The sequence below is a fragment of the Canis lupus genome, chromosome 24, assembly GCF_011100685.1.
Source record: "Canis lupus familiaris isolate Mischka breed German Shepherd chromosome 24, alternate assembly UU_Cfam_GSD_1.0, whole genome shotgun sequence".
NCBI lineage: Eukaryota > Metazoa > Chordata > Mammalia > Carnivora > Canidae > Canis > Canis lupus.
The window spans coordinates 10,148,377-10,171,639 of NC_049245.1; the positions used below are offsets into that span (position 1 = coordinate 10,148,377).

At 40.4% G+C, this 23,263-nt stretch overlaps 1 long non-coding RNA gene across 1 annotated transcript in view; it reads left to right on the forward strand.

Annotated features, from left to right (window-relative positions):
- LOC119865537 overlaps positions 1-8,689 on the forward strand; it is a 29,239-nt gene extending 20,550 nt beyond the window's left edge. Inside the window, exons 2-3 of the long non-coding RNA XR_005377354.1 lie at positions 8,185-8,276; positions 8,515-8,689. This is a non-coding gene — a long non-coding RNA (uncharacterized LOC119865537). The remainder of the gene's footprint in view (positions 1-8,184; positions 8,277-8,514) is intronic.
- Positions 8,690-23,263: the final 14,574 nt, after the last annotated feature.

The following is a 23,263-nucleotide window of genomic DNA, read 5'->3' on the forward strand; positions in this document are numbered from 1 at the left end:
CCCGACTCAATAAGCAACTACTTGTGATTTTTATTACCGTAGTTTAGTTTTTTCTGCTCTTGGGTTTCATATGGTATAGTCTCTTTGTGTCTGGCTTCTTTTGATCAACAATGATTTTAAAGATTCATTCAGTATGTGCATAGGTAGGTAATTCTTGTAATTACCAACTAGTATTTCTTTCTTTTTATTTTTATTTATTTATTTATTTATTTTATTTAATTTAATTTAATTTAATTTAATTTTTTTATTTATGATAGTCACACAGAGAGAGAGAGAGAGAGAGGCAGAGACACAGGCAGAGGGAGAAGCAGGCTCCATGCACCGGGAGCCTGATGTGGGACTCGATCCCAGGTCCCCAGGATCGCACACTGGGCCAAAGGCAGGCGCTAAACCGCTGCGCCACCCAGGGATCCCTATTTCTTTCTTTTTAAAAAAGATTTTATTTATTCAAAAATTTTATTTATTTATTTATTTATTTATTTATTTATTTATTTATTTATGAGAGAGAGAGAGAGAGAGAGAGAGAGAGACATGCACTAGATCACAAGTGAGGGGAGGGGAAGAGGGAGAGGGAGAGAGAGAATCTCAAGCAGACCTGGTGCTGAGCACAGAGGCCAACGGGGGGGCTCAATCTTAGGACCCTGAGATCATGACCTGAGCTGAAATCAAGAGTCAGTCAGTCAGTCAATCATTGAGCCAACCAGGTGTCCCCCAACTAGAATTTCATTGCATAAATATGCTACAATATACCATAATTTATTTCTATATTACCTGGAGATAGACAATTTGGTTGCTTCTGGATTTGGGCTATTATAAATCAAGCTGCTTTGTGTAGACATTTATTTGTATTTCTTCTTGGCAAATAGCTGGAAATGGAGTTTTACTAGGTGATAGGGCAAATTATTTTCCAAATTGGTTAAACCATACTATCTTTGATTAACAACATATTACAATTCTAGTGCCTTTACATGCTTGCCGACACTTGGTGTTTCTGGTTCTTTTAATTTTAGCCTTTCCAGTGGACATCTAGTGTCACCTCATCATGGTTTTAATTTTCATTTCCCTGATGAGTAATGTCAATGAGCATCTTTTCATGTGCTTATTAGTCATTACTATATCTTCTTTTATAAGTGTCTAAGTCATTTGCCCATTTTTTAAATTGGATTTTTTGTCTTATTATTGAGTTGTAAGAATTCTTTATGTGCTCTGGGTACAAGTCCTTTATCAGGAATATGCATTACAAATAATATCTCATAGGTCTTTCTGGTAATCACTTAGAGCTGAGCATTGCAGTCTCTATTATTGTGGATTTGTACATTTCTTCCCTTATATTAGGTTTTGCTCCATGTGTTTTGAAGTTCTGTGATTCAATATACCACTTGCTTAGAACTGTTACATCTTTGAGATAAATTTCTTTAATCATAATGAAATGTCCTTCTTTATCCCTTATAATACTGTCTTGAAGTTTACTTTGTCTGATATTAATATAGCCCCTCTAGATTTTGTTTGCTTATTGTTTGTATTTTAAATCCTCTTCCCTCCTTTTACTTGCAACCAGTTTGTGTCTTTATATTTAAAAGAGTCCTTTTAGACAATAATAGTTGAGTCTTTCTTTTTTTGTCCTACCAGTTACTGTCTTTCAATTTCTTCTATTTAAATTTAATATAGTTATTGCTGTAGTGGGTTTATGTCTACCATTTGATATTTATTTTTATTTTCTATTTGTCCCATCTACTTTTTCTTTACTTCTCCCTTCCTGCCTTCTTTTGGGTGAGTCAAGTATTTTTTTTTCAGTATTCCATTTTATTTCATATCTCAACTTTTTAATGCATACCTCTTTATGTTATATTTTGAGTGGTTGACCTGGATTATAAAAAAGCATTTTTAAATTATCAAAGTCTTTTGCATGATAATTCTAATTTTTCATACACACTCTAAGATTTTACAACACAGTAATTAAATTTACTCCCCTCCCACCCTCTATGCTTTTGTAGTCATTTGTTCTTATCACTATATGCTATAACCTTAGAATATGCTCATTATTTTTGTTTCAGTCAAAAGACTTGAAAAATTAACTATAACATGATCATTTTGAAAGGGTTTTATGTTTACCCATGTGTTTGCTCTTTCTAGGATTCCTCATTCCTTATGGGTGATCTATGTGTCCATGTGGCATTTTTCTTCTATCTATAAAACATCTTTTAGTTTGTCTTGTAGTAGAGATCTGTGTCTGTAGAGGAGTTCTCTTCCAACACCATGCTGGGGATGAAAGCAGCCTTGATTTTCCTCTCCCCTAGGAGGAGACTGTTACACTCTGCATTTTAGCTCATTCATTAGGCTTTTTAAAAAAATGTCCTCAGCTCTCTAAAGGGTTTGAAAAAATGATTTTAGAGCTTTTTGTTTTTGTATTCTTGGTTAGGGTGGCAGTGACAATGTCTTGCCACTTTCATAATCTGCAACAGAAGTCTAGGATTTAGTTTGCTTGTTTTGAAGTGAGAAGTTTAAACTCCATTCATTTATTTGGCCCCAAAAACATTTCTGAGCAGTCTTTCCAGAAGCTTAGCATTCAAACTGTAGAGAAACATAAAGCTTTCCTTGCAATGAGTTCTTAGGATAAAGTTTTACATCTTTAATATGACTGTGAGCATCCCATTTTAACATGCTGACACTTTGTACTTCTCTACCTTGATGCTTGATAATTCTGGACACTTTTTGCTATTTGTCTTCCTGATTACATGTGTATTTATTCTAAATACAACCCTCTTTTTTCAGGCAGATAATTCTAGTTACACATGACACAGTCCCTCAGAGGATCCCTAGTGGATGGACCCCAGTTGCCTACAATGTCAGTCAGACAGTAAGGACCTCTTAGATTGCCTTTCTCTCCCCTCATGTTTCATTCTTCCCAACATCCACACCTGTTCCTTGGGATCACTTCTCAAAGTAAATTTCCTGAGTGCAAGCCATGTCTCTGATTTTTTTGGAAATCCTAAGGAAAGATAACTTGTAAACAAATGATCACAGTACAGTATGATCAGTGTGTTAATAATCATTAGAATCATAAGAACTGGGGAATTCTTTTTTAAAAAATTACATTTGAAGTAGTCTTTAAGAATGAAGCAGAAGGCAGACAGAAAAGATGGAAAAAGGAATTCTATGTTGAGAGAAGAGTGTGAAAGTCAAGGATGGTAGCCAGCTTCTAAGATGATCCCCAGGGATTCCAATCTCTTGGTATTCACACCTTATGTAAACCTCTCCACCCTCCACATTGTACCAGGACTGACCTGTGTGATCCATAGGATAGGACAAAATTGATGGTATGTTTTTTCTGAGATTAGGTGATAAAAGACTTCAGCTTCTATCATGGACTCTGACCCTCTTGGTTCACATGCTTTGTAGGAATATAGTTGCCATGCCATGAGGACAGTCAGGCTACTTATGGAGAGGTCGCATGGTGAGAAACTGAGGTCTATGGGCAATAGTCAACAACAGCTCTCAACCACATGAGTGAGCCTGAGAGCAAGTGTTCTAGTCCCAGTCAGGTCTTCAGATGATCGCAGCCTGGGCCACTAGCTTGACTACAGTCTTGGGAGGAACTCAGACCCAACTAAGCCACTCTAAGACTAAGATAATGCATGTTTGGAATAAGTTATTATGCAACAATAAATAACCAATACAGAAAGAAATTGTGAGAAATCATGATGCACTTCGGAATTGCAAGTGGATTTTTTTTTTTTTTTTTTTTTTTTTAGTTTTTTCCAACTCTAAAAATAATGATTGTATCATCAGTTAACATGGTTGAAATTAAGTGCATCATCTTTGGAGACAGACCACCGCATTAAGTCCCTCCTTTGGTGTGTACTAACTTTGTGATCTTGGACAATCTGCTTGACTGCTAAGCTTTAATTTTCTTGTTCATAATTTGGGATTGGAATTCATATATATCTCAAAGAACTGTGAGAGTTACATAAGCTGGTTTGTGTAAAGCTGTTATTATCTTTCTTACAGATGATAAACATACAGTAAATTTCAGCTATTATTATTTTTACAAAATGGTCCCCAGCCCCAAACCTCAATTACAAAGATAGGTTACAGAATAAGGTGACAGCTTCCCTTTTCCTGGTTTTACTTATAGTCTCTCTTAGCCATTTTGAAGGATAAGTTCAACAGAAACTTTCTTCTTTTATTTTTAATCAACTTAGTTCCAGGAGTTTAAGAATTTGAAGTATAAAGGTATATTCAATACCTTTAATTAGTAACCACTAATACATTTCCCAAATGTGCCAACAAAAAGGTTGAAAGTAATCAGCTGATGAAAGGTTAATTAACTCAATCTTTTAGAGTTCAGAACAAGCTGGGCTATACTTCAAAAATATTTCATTTTGGATGGAGAGCCTTATGAGCAGAAATAAAAGAGCAGGAAAACTCAATCCAAACTAAGCTGAGAACACACAAACAAACACAAACCACAAAGCCATGACTAACAGCTTAGCCTTATTCCCTCTTCTCTCAAGACCTACCCACTCCCAAGGGGCATTGGTTCAGGGAATGCTGTGAGATGATACATTCTGAGGAAATGGTAAATCTAGTCCCTGTCCCTCTCAGGGCAGAACTAGGGATGGCAAAGCAGTGGGGAGAATGAGTCAGCATCCTGAGGCCAGTCAACTATCACATTAGCCATTAGACAAAATTTCTCTGGATGGTTCTGGCCTCTCCTTCTGCATCTGTTCTTCACCTCTCCCACCTTATCTGACCCCCCCTAAACAGTCTATGTCTGGCAGGTATCCTTTCTCTCTGTCATCTCTACCTCATGAATTGAAATCACCAGACTGTTGCTCTTGGGGGGTGTTACTACGCTCAGTTCTTTTGTCTTCCCTGATAGAAGGAGTTCAATCACCAGGGAGCAGTTGGGGCAGATTTTTGTCTGGACATCAGTGAATCTCTCAGAACACAGGAAATCATCCCCCAGGGTGGGCTATTGCCAAGAGCATCTGAAGAGGCCTTATAGCAGGCAGGGCACAGCATGGCAAAGCATGGCATGGTCCACAGTGACAAGTCAGGAGGGGAGTACAACCTCTAGGAAAACAGACTAACATCTACAATCAGTAGGGAATTCAGTTAATCCCATTGATATTAGGGAATTCAATTTATAGAAAGTATTTCCCTCTTCCTTCTTTAAAAGCGTAACATGTATAGCCTGGGATTCTTTGTGGTAGAATTTTGCCATTACATTAAATTAGCTGAACAAGGAAAATCTTCATTGACTTTTTTTCTTGTCTCTCACTCCCGCTGTGATTATGTCTTGGGCTTCCCTGATTACTTATGATGCCCACTGCAGTGCCAAGTATATAGGCAATACACATAAATGTGTGTCTCCAGGATGCATGGAATGGCCTCTGGCTTCCAACTTGGACAAAATGGTATTCCAGATGTTGACGGCAACTTGAAGAAATAGTACTAGCCTGTGTCCAGGACTTAGAATTTGAAGAAAAGATAAGGAAGTCTCTCCCTTTTTACTTTCCTTCTCGTCTTTGTATCAGTCTAAAATGTTCTTTAGAGAGAAGAGAAGAGCCCCGGAAAAGAGTGAGAAAAGACTGAGGAGAGGTTAAAGGGGGAAGTTCAGACTGGTGGGTACTCTGAAGGGGCTTGTTTCCTTGCAAGGAGCAGCAATGCAGCTGACAGAAGACACATGGGCGTTCTCCTCTCCCTGTATCCCCTCTGTCAGGTGCCATGGTGAGAAGTCACCTCTCTGCATGTGGAGAAAGAACAGTCTACTCTCAGGTTTCTTCCTGGATTTGTGGGGGCAGGCTTGAGTTCTGTGAGGCTGTAGAAGAAGTCTTTTGTTCCTTTGCCACTCTGTATCTGAGTAATCTTGGGAAAAAAACAATCCTGGAGGTCATGGATATCTATTTTCATTGATGTCATGTGACTCACTGACTAATGCCATGAAAAACCTTCATGTCTTACTAGAAACCTCAAGGACAGAGTGTCATGCCTTAAGTGTGTTTTAGGGTGATCATCAACACCACTGGGGCCTTAGCGTAGTGGAACTAGCATTGCCTGGGTGCTGGAGGGGGGTGTCCACACTTGGCTATGACTCACTAGACTCTTCTGAGCCACCAGGTCCACTCATGGCAAATGAGGGCATCAGACTGGATGAGCTCATTCTCCCCTTGCTCCTCCATCAGTGTGGAGATTTACTTTACATCAGCTCTTTATGGATTTAAATTATATGGGGATGACAAATGTGTTTTAATGTTAGACCTCAACCTTTGGAATTAACTAACTTTCCAGGTCTTACTTTATCAAACTCAGGTCATGATCTGCAATTTTCTAACCAGCTTGTCCTGCTCAAATCATACCCAGCCAGTCTTAATTTATGATATCTCTACTGTTGGGGAAAAATATGAGTAGTATCTACAGAAACTTGAAACACCATCAAACACTTGCTTTCATATACACACAGCTTTGGGCTCATCATATAAACCTCTACATGCAGATTGGGGAAGTGAATCATGAGGCCAGTGATGTAATACTAAATAGCTTTTGTTCATATTATGCTTTCAATGTGCCAGGTCCATGTGCCATGTGCTATACATGTATATCACAACAACTCTATGAGGTGGGGTTTATTTTCTGCAATTGAGGAAGCACAGTGCAGGTAGGCAATCAGGCTGTGCTGAATAGGGCCCCTGGATTCCTCCAGACACATACTCCCATCTTCCCTGTCCCTAGAATTCAGTTCCACTAAATCCATCATTAGCTAAGAGGAGAAAGGATACAGGCTTTGGAGTCACCCAGCCCCAGGTATGAGTTCTGGCTCCACTCCTTCGTTGTGTGATTTCTGGCCTATTTCTCAACCTCCCTGAATTTCAGTTTCCTTCTCTATAGAATGAAGGTAATTTCATGTACATGGCAAGTCACAGTGGGCTAAATAGGTTAATGGCGGAGTCTGGCACAAGGAAGTTTTTCAGCTAATGCTGTTTTTCCCTCCCCTGCCTTCCATTTCCCGTGTTCCTCTCTCCCCACTCTACCCAGTGGATTTTGCTCCCTAGGTCATGTACTGTTTATTTCTTGTGCTTCCCTAGAAAGGAAAGTTATAGTTGCCTCTCTCTGTAAGCCCTTATCACTTTTTCTCTCTTTCCTACCCACGAGTATTTCCTTTCTGGACTCACCACTTTCCTTAGGCTGGGTTGCTCCAAATTTCACATTTTTTTGAGAACAGCCCATGGGGATGCCATCCTGGGGCTCTGAACATCCTGGCCCTCCCTGCTCAGTACAATCACATCTCAGCATCTAAGAGCAGCCACGTAACAGCAGCACAGACAAAAGTCAGAGGAGGTCATTGGATTCTAATTATAAATAAAACAAGCAGGAGTTGTATAATTAGGTTGGAAGGAACAGAGTTACAGCTGTTTTAAGGGTTGTGACCCAAACTGACAAAAGACAGGAAAACTTATGGAAGCAGATGCCTCATCAACCTTGCTTTTGAATGGCCTGGTTTGGGGGGCTGATACATTGTTCCCCTTTAAGGTATTTTGAGCTTCTAATTTCTGAATTTTCATTTTTAAGGCATTCACAGAACATTATACCTGGGAGACTGATGGACTCCTTTGAAACTTAAATAACCCAAAGGAGCCATCCAAACCTGTGGGTAGGATATGTATTCATGCATTTTTAAAAAGGCATATTATATACATCAGAGACTTGGATGGCTCATTAGGAAGGGTTTGGTGGAGTATGTAATTCAGGATTTAATGTGCTGTCCATGGACTAAGCTTATCAGGGCTGTGCTAAAGCTGTTTTATTTTACTTTATTTTCCACAGTAACATTGAAAGCCTAAAGCATTTACACAAAATGACTGACTAATCATTTGCATAGTTTCATTTTTGAAATCTAAGCCTTTTTCAAGTTAGATGAAAACCAGATGTACCTGAAGCCAATATACCTTCCATGAAACTTAAATAACCTTGGTAAAATTCTTCCTTTTCTTCTTTTGATTTACACATAAGCTAAGAATGAGTTATTTTAATTTTTGTCTCTGGGGTATTTTCTGTGCTTGGATCTGCACAGTGCAACTTTGGAGATTCCTCATAGGAAGCAGATTTAAGTTGGATTACACTTTACAAGCATTTGTCAATATCTTATTCTTTAGCATATTAATTATACTTTATATTTTCTAGGATTTAAAAAAAGAAGGCGATGAGCCGGATTTAGAAGGAAGCCAATGTGATGACCAAGCTTTGGGGAGCCATATTTTCAAGATATGAGAAGAGTAATCGGATTTGGGGGGAGACAAATCTCAACTCTCTGCACCTTGTGTGCAGCTCTGTATTTTCCTTTGCCCCTGCACATCACACCTCTTTCCTTCGTTTCTCTTCTGCCAAAATTTGTAAACATAAGACATATTTCTCCCTCTGTTGCTGTCCCAATTGGCCAAAAATATTCAAACTACTAGTGGGTCCATATGGCTATTGAGCATCACTGAACATTTTTTTTTTTTTGGACCCCAGAGAGCTGTTAAGAAAAGCAAATTCAGTTTTCCTGTGGAGAAGAAATCACTCCTCCTAGTGTATGGAGAATGGGTCATATTGAGGGTGCTTCCAAGACCCCGAGAGAGCCATCAGCTCTTCACCCAGAGCCTCCTGACATCCTGAGGGTATCGTAGTGGTGAGAGAAGGTGCAAGGAAAGGTATATTTCTATGTATGTATGTATGCATTCATTCATTCACTCATTCATGTATTTATTTGGAAAAGTTTATTTTTAAAGCAGTATTTAAGAAGCAACATAAAGGGCTTCCAAGCTATTTAAAGACTGTAGAGAAACATGCTTTGCAATATGAAGGGAAGTGTAGGAAAATTCCTTTCTCTAGGTAGAACTGGGCAATAGTTTGGGTTTTCTTTAACCCATTGTTTCTGATAGCACAAACTGAAGCATCAGGTTGTGTGTAGCAAGAAAGTGAAAGGGGAGAGAATAATTCATTGAATATCTGCTAGTGCCAACCAAGTGGATCACTGTGCTAGGAATGTTACATATATCATTTATTTTGTCCCTCACCACCCAACAAGGTGATCATGATTACCCCTCCTTACAGGTAAAGCAATTGAGAGCAGCCCTGGTGGCGCAGCGGTTTGGCGCCACCTGCAGCCCGGGGTGTGATCCTGAAGACCCTGGATCGAGTCCCACGTTGGGCTCCCTGCATGGAGCCTGCTTCTCCCTCTGCCTGTGTCTCTGCCTCTCTCTCTCTCTCTCTCTCTGTCTCTATGAATAAATAAATAAATACAATCTTAAAAAAAAAAAAGTAAAGCAATTGAGATAAAAGGTGAGGAACTTGACCCAGGATAACATGGCAGGCTAGCAGTTGTTACCCACAACTAGCTAGCTCTATGACCTATTCCAACTCACAGATATCTCTTTCTCATTTTTGTCCCTTGTCTAATGAGCGAGTTGGACAAGGGCTCTTGTGAATCCTGGAAGGATGGTTCTGGACTCTAACATTCCATGTATTTTCTGTGCATTCTGTGTTCCTTTCCAGAAGCAAAGGTTAGTGCCTATATACCCTTCTGGTAGAAGCAAAGTGTGCTTGAGGGAGCCCAAAGTGACATGTGGGACCTCTGTTGTTAGGACTTGGGGGAGCCATAATAAAGAAGCATTTTCTAGTTCAGTCTGAAGGACATGAGGGATCAGGTTATGAGCTTTTGGAAAGCAAAGTAATTGCATGTTACTTTGCACCAAAGTCACAAGTGTGAGATTTGTGGTCAGCAACCAAAGTGGCCTCTTGGTTCCTCCTCAGATGCCCTGACTCCTTTTTTTTTTTTTTTTTTTTTTTTTTTAGTTAGACGAGATACCATGTCCTTGTACTTAATATCAAATGGTTAAAGTAGCTATATCTTGTTGCCTGTTCTCCATCTTTCTTTAGTCCTTTCTAGCCTTTTCTACAAATTTCCTCTTATCTCTGGCCTCATTTATTTTGAATAAAACTCTCTGATAGGGGACACCTGGGTGACTCAGCAGTTGAGAGTCTGCCTTTGCCTCAAGGCGTGATCCTGGAGTCCTGGGATCGAGTCCCACATCAGGCTCCCTGCGTGGAGTCTGCTTCTCCCTCTGCCTATGTCTTTGCCTCTCTCTGTGTGTCTCTCATGTGTCTCTCTAAATAAATAAAATCTTAAAAAAACAAACCTCTCCAATAGATCCCAAGATTACTTTGCTACTCTTAAAACAGCAATCCAGGGTTTATAGTTGGAATGAAAGGTTACAGTTTCATGTGGAAGACATGAGAGCAACATCATTTGAAATAGTCCTCTCCTGAACTCCAAAGTGTTGAGAGCAAGCGTCTCCATTTAGAGCCCTGGAGTGACCTATTTTATTATTTTATTTTGTTGTTTATTATTATTATTATTTTGGAGTGAATTATTTTAAAGTACATTTTCTGCAAACACTATGGGCTATGGTTATTGGTATGTTTGACTAACAATCTTCAGTTCAGAAGAAACACTGAGCTCAGCTTTGAGCCTTGCTCTTACCCACCCTCTAATATATTAGCAGACAATTCTGTCCCTTGTGTAACTAACCCCCTTTATTTTTCTTTAGCTTGTGTGATGATTGTCCCTGAAATTAGAAAAGTAATCTATTTATATAATAATTCATTTGTGATTTTATTAATTCCTGGGCCAGGCTCTTCTATCTTTTGCAATATATGGTTAAGGCTAAGAATTTTCCAGAAATGTTTAAAAAAAATCTATGACCACAGTTGAAAAGCACAAATTGAGGGTTTATTCTGAGCTAGATACCAAGTTGCACACAGAAGGCAGAGCTGAGTAAAGCATTGTTTATCCCCTCGAGGGATTTACATGCTTGTAGACAAATCCACAATTTGCTGCTATGAAAAACCTCCTGGGGTAGTGTTGTGGGGTTCAGAGTGAAGGGGATAGAGGTGTTTGAGGTGTTTGGTGGTGACATCATTAGCTGCTTTCTATCTCAGAGAGTTGCTGCCGGTGGGGATGTTATCCTCTGTGGAGACTTGAAGGTATGGAAGCCACATCCATCTTTTCCCTGCTATTATTCCTGTGGAGAAATGGTCTGTGCTCCTATCAAAGGCCAAGTCCTGTCCTCAGAGTTCAGCATCTAATCTCCTCCTGCCTTGAAAAGGATTAAAAATATCTAACAGACTTATTGAGGTAAAATTGACATTTTGTTCCTGTGTTATTTGATTTCTCAGTAACCCTGGGTGCAGTTAGCATTCTTCCTGGGATAGCTTCCTGTCACCTTGGCTACAGAGACATTATCCCCTTCCTGGATGCCCCTTCCTCTCTCCCCACCAGAGGAGCCACTTTCACTGTATCCAATTTTGGGGTTCCCAAAGACTAAGAATGGAGCCAGTGTATTTTCTCTCTTTCCCTAAGTGATCTAATCCTTTCTCATAATTCTATTTATTTTTATTTTATTTTTTAAGATTTTTATTTATTTACTTGAGGGAGAGAGAAAGAGAGAGAGCATGCACAAAGGGATAGGGAGAGGGAGAGGGAGAGGGAGAGGGAGAAGCAGTCTCCCTGCTGAGCAGAGAGCCTGACATGGAGCTCGATCCCAGGACCCTGAGATCATGACCTGAGCCAAAGGCATCTGCCTAACTGACTGCGTCACCCAAGATGCCCCTTTTTCATAATTTTAAATACCATCTTATAATGATAGTACCCAACTTCAGCTCTAAGTCAGATCTTTCCTTTGGACTTTAGTCTTACTTATTTAACTGCCTATGTGCTACTTCCATTTGGATATCTCACAGACATCGGAGATATAATTGTCTAAATGGAATGATAGCTTTCCACCCTCCCCTCACTCCTGTTGTTACTGTTTTCATGATTGGTGTTAAACAACCAGCCCCCAATAGCTCACACCAGAAGTCTAGGAATTCATCTGTGACTTGTTCCCTCCTTCTCCATGTAGGATCATCAGTGATTCTGGTAGGTCTGTTTAATAAATATCTTGGACCTGACCATCTCTCGCCATCTCCCTTAGCATACCTTTGGCTGTGACAATCATGATCTTCATCTGGATTAACACAACTGTCCTCGCTGCTCACACTCCAGCAGTGATCTTAGCATGCAAATCTCATGTTCCCATTTCCACCTTACATAAGCTTCCTCAATTGTGCTCTTTATCTTATATCCACCCCTCCATAACAGGCAGAAAAGAAAAAAGAAAAAGGGCAACTTTTTTCTTCCCATGCATGAAGATGATCATTCCTCTTTGTTGTTTGTGAGTCTACTTTTTTATTCTTGCTTCTTACCTTGTGAGGTTTTCCAAAAGGAAGAAGACAAGCTTCCACCTTGAAAGAAATTTGGGTGAATTTTTCAAAGTGATACAGTGTTAATAAAATCAGAAATGGGAAGGAACTGAAAAGGTCTGCTGAAAGGTTCTGCCTTCCATTCACCAATTTTCCGTGAGTCAATCTGCCATTAAGAGCAAAATTTATTTTCACTGCAATAATGATGTCAATGCCACTGATTCAAGTGCAAAATATTTCAAGGAAGGCAGATTCTGTAATACAAGGGTGAGAATTCACTGTGTTTATCTAGATTCTCCCTATGACTGGCCTTCCCCTTCATTTAAATCTCACTGCCACTGGGAAAGGATGGATTTGAGCCTGGCTCCCATATGGAAAGTAATTGATATTCTTCCTCACACTGGGCTGGATAATTTAAAAATTAATATACTGTGCAGACAGAAGTGCCTAAAGGTTACAGAGACTGGTGAGCTGCAAGCATTTGAATCTGCCAAGCAGAATAAGAAGTAGATAAAGCTAAATTACAGACCTATTAAAAATAAATTAGTGGTGTCGAAAAAGCAAATTAAGATGCAGATAATCAATCTAATTTCAGGGTCTCTGGTGAGTGTTAATGCTTAATCCTTCTCATGTTTGATGAAGCCATCTATTAATTAAAAATATTTATATAAAAACGAGACTGCACAAGGTCTGTATTTCAAGAGGGACCAACTTCAACTAATGTGATTCTTAGAAGATGGCCCTGATTTTATAGTGGAAGGCAAGGCCTGCCTTCATGCCGTCTAAACTAGAGCCCAATTTTCTAAAATATCTTTGCCAGCTGGAGAGAGCATTTGTCCTGCTTTCTGCCACTTCCATTTTTGTCCACTTTCTCTTCTAGCTTCTTGTGACCAGTTCTAAACCATCCACCCTACTTCCTTCTGCTCTACCATTAATTTTAATGCATGGGTGGGAGCTGAACATCAAAGCAAAGAGTTGGATTTGTAACTAATTTTGGAGAGGAAAGAGGTCAAATGGGCAGTGAGACCGTGAGCTAGGAGAAGGGAAGATACATTCAGAGAGATGGGGGTGTAGCAGGATGCCAAGTCCTTGAGCAAGCCTACAGGAAGGAATTATGGAGAATTTGAAGTCTTATGTGTATTAGCAGATATGAAACCCATGGGTCAGATGAAAGAATGGATCTTAATGCAATTTTTAATCTGATATCCTCTTGCTTTCCTTCTACTCAGTACACCAAAGAAGAGGTTTACACACAGGTGCCAGAAGCATGGAACCAAATGACAATTAACCTTTCACATCTGTTCCTGTCACCCAACTTCTGATGCCAGGTCAGAGAATAACTTAGCAGGGAGGCCACACAGACCTGTGTCCTGCACACTGGTCCTTCTGGAGTTAAAGCTCACAGTTTTGTGGCATGGGAATAAATAGAGCAAAGGAAGCCAATACTGCTGCTGTATCTCACTGCCCTACTTTGTAGCAAAAAGGGATTGAGTCAGAGGCTGGAATCAAAGGAAATCTTCCTAGCCTGCTGAAGGCTTACTCCTGTAACTCTAGTGTGTGCTAATAACGGTAGGAAGAATAGTAGAAGGCTACATGCAGATTTTTGGTCCTTTTAACTCACTTTTTAGTTAAAAATGTCATATGACACACAGGAAAAAAAAAAAAAAACTTTGAAAAAAGGTGTAAGTATAGAGTGAAAAGCCAGTCTTCTCATATCAGGCCAGGTTTGATTTTCACAGAGAAAAAGCGCTTTGCACTGGAAAGAAAGAAAAAAAAGAAAGAAAAAGAAAAAGAAAGAAAGAAAGAAAGAAAGAAAGAAAGAAAGAAAGAAAGAAAGAAAGAAAGAAAGAAAGAAAGAGGAGGGAGGAAGTGACTTGCAGCTCTGACTAGACACAGCTGGCGCTCTGGATGAGCCCTGACCTCTGGCCCAAGCCATGCTTATTGCTAACCTCTCACATGGTGATGTTGTTAGGAATGGTCACCCATGGGTCTCTATCAGCTGTCTCTGGGGAAGCGCTGTGCCTACCTCTACCAGCTCCCTGCATCTTGACTCCATCCCCTGATCGCAGGCGACGGGATTTTCCTACTCAGTGAGTTTGACACCTGAGAATGTTCAGTTTAGTACTGTATTTTGTACAGTCTGTACAGCAACAATGACAACAACCACAACAGCAATGAACAAGTCAGTAATTATTTTTTTCCCTCAGTCTTTAATTTACCTGGAGGAAGTAGTGCATTCCTGGGCAGGTCCCAGCCATTGCATCAAATCTAAAGATCTCCGGCCGCTCGCCCACTCTGGTTTCACAGTGTTCTCTCCGTGGTGTGGTGGTGTGCGTGCTGCTGCAGACGAACAGTGCAGATAACAGTGCAGAGGAGCTGCATTTCTAATAGACCACGGCACTATTTTTATGTTTATGTATTTTTGTGCTTCTCTATATATGTGTGCATAAAAGCAATGCCACTGCTTTGTGGCAACTTGCAGAAGAAGGTATCTGCCTGGAGACTGACAGGTGACTCAGCCTAAAACGTTACTTCTTCGCAATTTCCCTGAGGGTTTCTGCAACTTTAAAGCACAAGAGAAAGTTTATTTCAGTGTGCAGGGACATCCACGTCGAATTGCTATTTACAATTTAGAGATGGCCCCGGCCTCTGTTTTCAGCAATGGAAGGTATATTTCATAACTGCTAGAAGTGGGATTTATGTCAGATGGCACCTTGTCCTTATATCTTTTTGCTCTTTGCTGCTGTGACCTGACCACCTCATGCTTGGGTCATGTGAACACTTCAGTCATTAGAATCTGATGCTTCTTAAAGAAAATTAAGAACTGAAAGAGGCAAGGAGTTCCCTTTGTCCCTCCAGAGTCATTCTCTGTCCTTCCTTTTGCTCCAGGAAACTGACTTTGACAGATTACTTCCCTCAAACACCCTTGTTCTTCGGTTTCCTGTTGTGTCCACTATAGAGAGGCACTGGTAGGAGATCTTAGGGGAAAAGATTGGGGTCAAAACATCAGCCAGTGTGGATCCCTGTGTGGCTCGGCGGCTTAGCATATGCCTTCGGCCCAGGGCGTGATCCTGGACACCCGGGATTGAGTCCCATGTCGGGCTCCCTGCATGGAGCCTGCTTCTCCCTCTGCCTGTGTTTCTGCTTCTCTCTCTCTGTATCTCTTATGAATAAACAAAATCTTAAAAAAAAAAAAAACCCACACATCAGCCAGGATAGGTTGGTCTCTTTCCCCAGCTATAGCACCCACCAGCATTCTGGTCATGCTCCTTCTTAGTGCTCTTTCTTTATGTGCTATCAGCTTCCCTCTGCTGCTAATCCTTGGGTGCTTTGCCAACCACAGCTGGCTTCCTGAAACCTGTCTCCACTTCCGTAAATAGTCCTTTTATTAAATGTTCTCTGTTACTAGTTTGACTATCTACCTGTGTTCTGCTGGGCCCCCAAGTGAGGGACCTGTCATACCTATTAGGAAATTGGCTTCTAAGTGGGGGTGAACTCCAGGACAGGCTGAAGGCTTATAAAATAGCACGAAGTTCCGCCCTCGTGATGAGTCCTAAGTCCAGGATTTCTGAAGTCCTCATGTCTGGATTTATGATTTTTTAAAAATCACCCATTGATATATCTCGTTGGGATTTAAACAGTTAAGAAAATATTAAAGGGCAGGTGGCCCTAGTTACAATGTTGAATTTGAGTTTAGAGAAATGTGGATTCAAATCCTAGTTTTGATAGTTATTACAGATGCTTGTCCTTCCTGAAACTGTTTCTTTACAGATGAAAGGGTGTAATCCTACCCCATTCGTACTGGGTTCTTGTGAAGAGTGGAGATTATGGCTGTAAAATCATAGCACAGCAGCAGGAATGCCTCTTCCAAGTCACCTTTGCCCTGCCATAGCCCTGTCTATGTACATACACGCGTACACACACCCACACACACTCACACACGCACACACATACACATGTGGGAGCACACACACTTAGCATTTCCCCCCCAAATCTATCTTGGCTTTAGCCTCAATAAGAGAATTATTGTATCCAGAAAACGCAGCCTGATGGAGTAGGTACTATCACCGTAGTGGTTTTGCAATGTGTCAACTAGACCAGGCTGAACTCTATCCTCTAATTCCTTTTCCTGCATGGTTCTCTCTCCAAGAGAGAAGTGGAGTGTGGAAGTGAGGTGCAGCCATACGGAGTTCACCTCAGCCATGGAGGCCTGCAACTGCTCCACCATCCCGTGACCCTCCTGGGGCTTGTCTGTCTCAGGGACTGGGTGTGCGTGTTTAGCAGCATGACAAAAGGTTTCTGCAGGCACCAAAGCTCTAAGGTCAGAGGAGGCAAGAAATGCCATACATTTCTCACCGGTGGGTCCCATTTTGTTTCTCGCTTTCCTCCACCTTACAAACATCTTCCCTTTCCACCTGCTGGATGTGCAATGGATTTTAACTTCTGGCGTCAGACTCAGACCTGTAATGCACACACACACAGAGACACACACACACACACACACACACACACACTAGAAACTAAGAACAAGGCTTCAGGTTCACTTGAACTCTGTTTTTTGGCTGAAGCAAGGAATGGCCTCTTAACTTGTAGCACTTCCACAATTAAAGGTAGAGGCATCCAGACCTGCTTAAAATTCAGCCAGTCACTGGTATCATTGCTCACTTCCTGTTTTTGGGTGGTGGAAAGAGGCATGGGCAGTGTGGCTCAATGGTCAGAGGCCACTCTGAGAAGTTAGATCCTCAGATCTGTAAGCACCCAGCACTGATGTATCTGACTGGGATTGACACTGGCTACATTTATGCACTCTCAGCGCTTGCAGCTCACCTGCCTCTGCCTCCCTTGCCTGGACACCCTCCAGGAGCCTATGCTGGAGCAGGAAGGAAGCATGGCAAGGTGTTTAGAAGTGATGTTTAAAGGCTCTCAGGAATGAGCAAACTGTGGGAACCCAGCCTTCTGTTGAGTTATCGAGATATCCCCAGTCATGCAGGAAAAAACATCATCTTGTTTAAATAGGGTGGAATCATATATGGAGATAGTTACCTTTTTTTGTTGTTGTTGTTGTTGTTTCCTTTCACTGTTTTCCTCCTTTCCCTCCAGTCTTGCAGATGACTGTTGCCTCCAAGGAGGGATGTAAACGGGAAGGTCAGGAAACCAGAAATAGCCTGCAGCTCTCCTAGGCTTTTGTGTTCTAAAATACTACACAATTAGGGAAAGTGAAGATTTGCAACTAAGAAAAAGAAAGGACTAAAGCTTTGCTCTCACCTTCAGACTAGAAAAGTCTAGTATTGAGAGAGGGGAAAGTACTGGGACAGGATCTGCAGGAGCCTTCCAGGAATGCTTTTGGAAGGTGGCCATGCCCTGGCGAGAAAGTGGTGAAGTGGTATACTTCGGAGAAAAGCACCATATAGCCTTGCGGAAAGGTTCCTGGATCCCTACTATCACTCTTAGACAACTGGGGCCAGTGGGCTCCCTGAACAAGGGGAAGACCTTCTCTGCAATAGCCTGAGTGCAAGGATGCCATCCCTTCCTACTCCTCACCATGTCAGGACCCTACACAGATGTTTTCTGCCAATATTTTGGGATAATGAGAACATGATAAGACTCAGCTCTTATATTGCAGGTATAGTGTGCCAGCCACAGTTCTAATCACTTCTCATACATTGACTCATTCGATTGTCATGAAAACCCTATGAAGTGGCATCTTATGACCCATTTTACAGGTGAGGAAACTGAGACCACACAGGCAGCATTGAAACCTAGACCATTTAGCTCTAGGATCCATGCTTGAGCTGTGGTTGTCAAAGACAGTGATTATTTTTTTTAATTTTTTAAAAAAAATTTTATTTATTTATTCATGAGAGACACAGAAAGGCAGAGACACAGGCAGAGGGCGAAGCAGTCTCCATGCAGGGAGCCCGACATGGGACTCGATCCCTGGTCTCCAGGATCACGCCTGAGGCTGAGGCTGGTGCTAAACCACTGAACCACCCAGGCTGCCCATCATGGTGATTATTTCTTGTTCATATATCTGAGTTTGTAGGCATAAATTCATACCAACTTAACAGGTAACCATGTTTGGAATTAATATATTTTATCTTGGCAATTACAAAAGGAGAGAATCAGTTGCTTTGCCTGGAGGTAGAAGCAAGGGATGTATAACAAGATCTGCTGATAAATCTTTGGCAGCCTCACAGGGGTCAGAAGTGAGAACTTAAGATTCTCAGAGTCCTGTCTGTGGCCTCAACAGTATCATGCTCTCAGCTAAGTGTCTGGAACATAATAAGCCCCCAATAAATATCAGCTACTTTAATGATTATGATGACGATTATGGTTATTATCATCCCAGAGAAGGCTGCACACAGCCAATTTGCCTGCACAGAATGACTGCCCTCTGGATCCATATTTCCCTTCACAGGACTGGATTCATCAGAGGTCATCACGGCGGTTACTCCACTCCGGGCAAGAGTGCCCAATCCTTAATCTGCTTCTCCCTCCAGTGGAGGATGAACACAATCTGATCCTGGAAATTAAGAATTTGGTGTGCAATCCCTTCCAAAAGTATTTGCATTTAAAAGGAGAGAGTCGTGCTTAACAAAAATGAAAGCATATTTAATGATGTGATCACAGGATTCCGGAGAGTATTTAATGGTGGAATAGCAGGATTCAACAGCTGTCATATAGTGGGATAACCATGATCTCTCAGGTGTTCCCTATGACCAAGTGCATGATCCCCACATTCTCCTTACTGTCTGCTTTATAGATAAGGCCCAAGAGCTGAAAGGTGGTTTTACATAGGGGAAACTGTGAAGACAAAAAAAATTAATTGGATGATACCCAATTAAAAATGTTAAAGCCTCATGAAGTCTGCTGGGAAGTAGCTCTGTTTCCACAGAGCAAAGAGAAACTGGCCTATTGAGTTTTTGTTAGGAAGTACCAGAAAGAGTCTCTAAGAAGAGCTATACCAGAAAACACAGGTATGGAAGAGATGGAAGGGATGCTCATCCATGATGCTTGTGTTGGTAGACAGTGTTGTTTTTGGAGAGGAATGAAAGGAATGAATGAGTAAGTCTCAATGATAATAAATTCCCAGGGGACAACCAATTAACTGTTTGGTAAAGAGCGGTTGATTTATTTGATCAAAATGAGAACAGATAGTGTTAAATCACTTCCAGGATAGCCATTAAAATATCTTAATCACACATAATGGTCAATAAAGATTTATGGGGTCAGTGAATATAATGAATGAGGTGCAGGTGATAGAAAGATGAATAAACAGCAACTCAAGAGGCCCCAGTTTCCATTCATGGCATTGTCTTAAGCTGTGTGACTGTTGCTCATTTTCTTAGTCTCTCAATCCTCAGATGCTTCCTTTGCTAAATGAAGGGTCAAGCCTAGATAATATTTAGGGTCTCTTCCAGCTGGATAGTGACTTAAGAGTACATTCTGTACTTGGGCATCTTTGAATGAAAGTTGATAGCTCCTCTTTGGAATGCCATACTTCTCCTTTGGATACATCCTCTCTTTGATCAGTGACTACCTGGTGACAGTCTCTTGTTATGTCCTGCCCCAAGTCTCCTGAAACAATCAACCACATCCGACACTATTCAATTGCTGAGTCTCAGATGAAACTCTTTCTATGCTTCTAATTTTGCTTCTGCTATAGTCTTATAGGTGACAGATGATAAAAATTAATTCCCTTAAGTTCTTTCATGTGCCATATGTGGAGTGTGGATTCTAAGAACTGGTAGAAACATTTTTCAAACTAACCTGGATTTTGATGGTAAGTCTCAGATTCTTTGTTTTAGAAGACCTGTCCATAGATACTAAGATTTTTGAAATTTTGATATTTGTGCTTAGACATTTCAATTTTCCATTTTAGTTCTTTGAATCTTATTTATTTAAATCTCTTTTGAGATAAAATGACTTATAACTAGATCTCACCTCTGACTCCATCACCTATAACAAAACATTCCAATGATATTAACATTTCCAGCCAATATACTCTTTTCTGTTTATTTTAGAAAAATATTTAGTTTTAAATCTGATTTCATGTTAAACTTAGAGAAAAAGCAATTTTCATTTATTTCTCCTCCAGAAAGAAAATGTTCAAATGTCAGCTATTTATGGACTCTTCTTATTTGGCTTGTGACAGATATATGAGAAATTTGACAATTGTGATTTTTAACAGCCCACCTCAGAGGTGATAAATAAAATGAGTTGACAAGGAATTCATCACCTTAATGTGTATTTGTGGGGTAATGGGAGACATCAAGCATGGGATGCCAAAGTATCCCCAGTGTTTGATGAGACTCTGTGTCTGGGTGTTCATGGCAAAGAGATAAAGCTGTCAGTAAGTTCCTCTTAATGTTGTTGGACAAATAGCCATGACACCCTCCTGTCCAAACACAGTCGTCCCTTACAGAAAATCAATAATTGGGGCTCAGAAGCCATGCAAAGTAGCACAGCTCCACAAATCAGAGCCAGGGATAATCTCAGATTGGCTTAGATGACTATGAGAGAAGAGAAAGCATGGACTATGGGAAGGCAAGGAAGATGATTCATGCTTCATTTGGGGTTTTCTTTAAATTATTGGCACTTTTGAGGTGTACTAGTAACAGAGCATTTTTGGATGTCTTTAATATTTGAAAGCATTTTGGGATGCATTGCCTTGTTTGCTCTTCACAGCAGTCGAGATAAGAGCCACAGAGTGAGATGTATGTTGTCCTAAAGAGATAAGGGTGAGCTCATCCACACTTCCTCATTCTACATCAGGTGCTTTGTCAACTCTATATGGCCACTCAGATCTGAGAGGTGGGGATAGTTTGCTATGTGCAATGATGATGCTTGTGCTGACCGTCCTAGGGGCTAGTGAGAGACTTAAAATGAAATGGCTGATGGGATACTGCCAAAGGAATTCTTTTTTTTTTTTTTAAGATTTATTTATTTATTCATGATAGACATAGAGAGAGAGAGAGAGGCAGAGACACAGGAGGAGGGAGAAGCAGACTCTATACCGGGAGCCCGACGTGGGACTCGATCCCGGGACTCCAGGATCGCGCCCTGGGCCAAAGGCAGGCGCTAAACCCCTGAGCCACCCAGGGATCCCCCTGCCAAAGGAATTCGAAAAATGCCATAAAAAAGACACTTGCTCGGAATGTTTAGTATCTCACTATGGTGTTGTCTTATATCAGTTATAGCTGGTCCATTAACTCCATCCTTCCTACCCAAACTGTTCATCTTTCTGTGTTCTCAGGAAATAGCACAGGCTAAGACTTGGGAGTCATCTTAGACTCCTTTGTCTTTCATTCATAATGAATCATTTGTCAAGCCCTATTGTCAAAACACCCCCTTAATATCCTCCATTTCTGTCTCTTCTTTAGCCTAGATTTTTCCAGTACCTCCCATCTTGTATTCTCAATACTCCATTGTAGCTATAGTCATGGTTCTAAATACAAATCTTATCATATTACTCTCTATTTAAAACTAGAATATTGCTCAAAGAACAAATTCCTTAACAAGATTTACAAATCTATAATCTAAATTCTCTCAACATTCCCATCTCTTCCCTGCCCTCCCTCACAATCCCAAAACACTGTTTCTACCGTAAGACATAGAATGGTTCCTGAAAGGCACTACAATCGCTTTCACCTGCAGCTTTTTGTTCCAGAACATTTTCATTGTTATTGACCCAACCCACTCCTATCCATCTTCCAGGGTTCAGTGTAGACCTTCCAGGAAATTTTCCCCAATCACCTAAGCCAGTATTGGAGCTTTCTCTTGTGCGTTCCCTCAGTGGGTTCTATCAGAGTACAGAATTGCACTTAAAAAAAAAAAAAAAAACAGTTTCTTAATTAAATGTAACATTCATGCAGAAAAGTGCATCACTCATAATATACAGTTTACTCATCCTGATGTGAATATACCCATGAAATCACCACCCAGACCAAGAAATTTAAATAACTCCCACTCAGAAGAACTTTTAATGCTACTTTTTAATCAATATACTTCCTTCTTCCCAAAGGTAATTTTAATTTGACTTTTACTATTATAATTTTGCCTGTTCTAGGAATTCATACAAGTGGAACCATGCAGTACATATAATTTTATGTCTGATTTCTTTTACTAAGTATGCCTGTGAGATTTTTCTGTGTTGTTGTGGGTAACTATATTTTTATTCTCATTACTATGCATTATACCATTAATGAATAGACCCACTATTTATGTATCCCTTTTATTATCAGGAGGCATTTGTGTTGTTTCCAGTTTTTGGTTATTTTATCTATGGTTCTGTGAACATTTTTTTGTCTCTGTCTTTTGGTGGAAATAAGCACTCATTTCTCTTGGGTACATGTCTAGGAGTTATGGAGTAAATGCACGTTTGGCTTTAATAGATACTGGCAAACATTTTCCAAAATGATCACACCATTTTTTTTTCTTTTCAGGCAGTGTATGTACATTCCAATTGTTCCCCCTTAGGGGGAATTCCAGTGATTAGCAAAAATGGACATTGCCATTCTGGTGGTTGTACAGTGGTGTCTCATTGTGGTTACAATTTTCTTCTGTTACTTCATACATGTTTGTTTTTATTTTTTGAATGATTTTATTTATTTTTTCATAAGAGACACAGAAAGACAGGCAGACACAGAGGCAGAGGGAGAAGCAGGCTCCCTGTGGGGAGCCTGATGTGGGACCTGATCCCAGGACCCCAGGATCACGCCCTGAACCAAAGGCAGACACTCAACCACTGAGCAACCCAGATGTCCCTTCACATATGTTTATTGATTAATAATTGAATGTCAGTTGAAGTCTCTTGCTTGTTTATCTATTGGGGTGTCTTTCTTATTTATACTGATTTAAAGGGGTGACTTGTCAGGTATATGTGATGAAAATATCTTTTCTCACAGTGTGGCTTACCTTCTTATCTTTTAATTGTATCTTATGATGAGCCAAGATTCTTATTTTTAATTTTATCTAA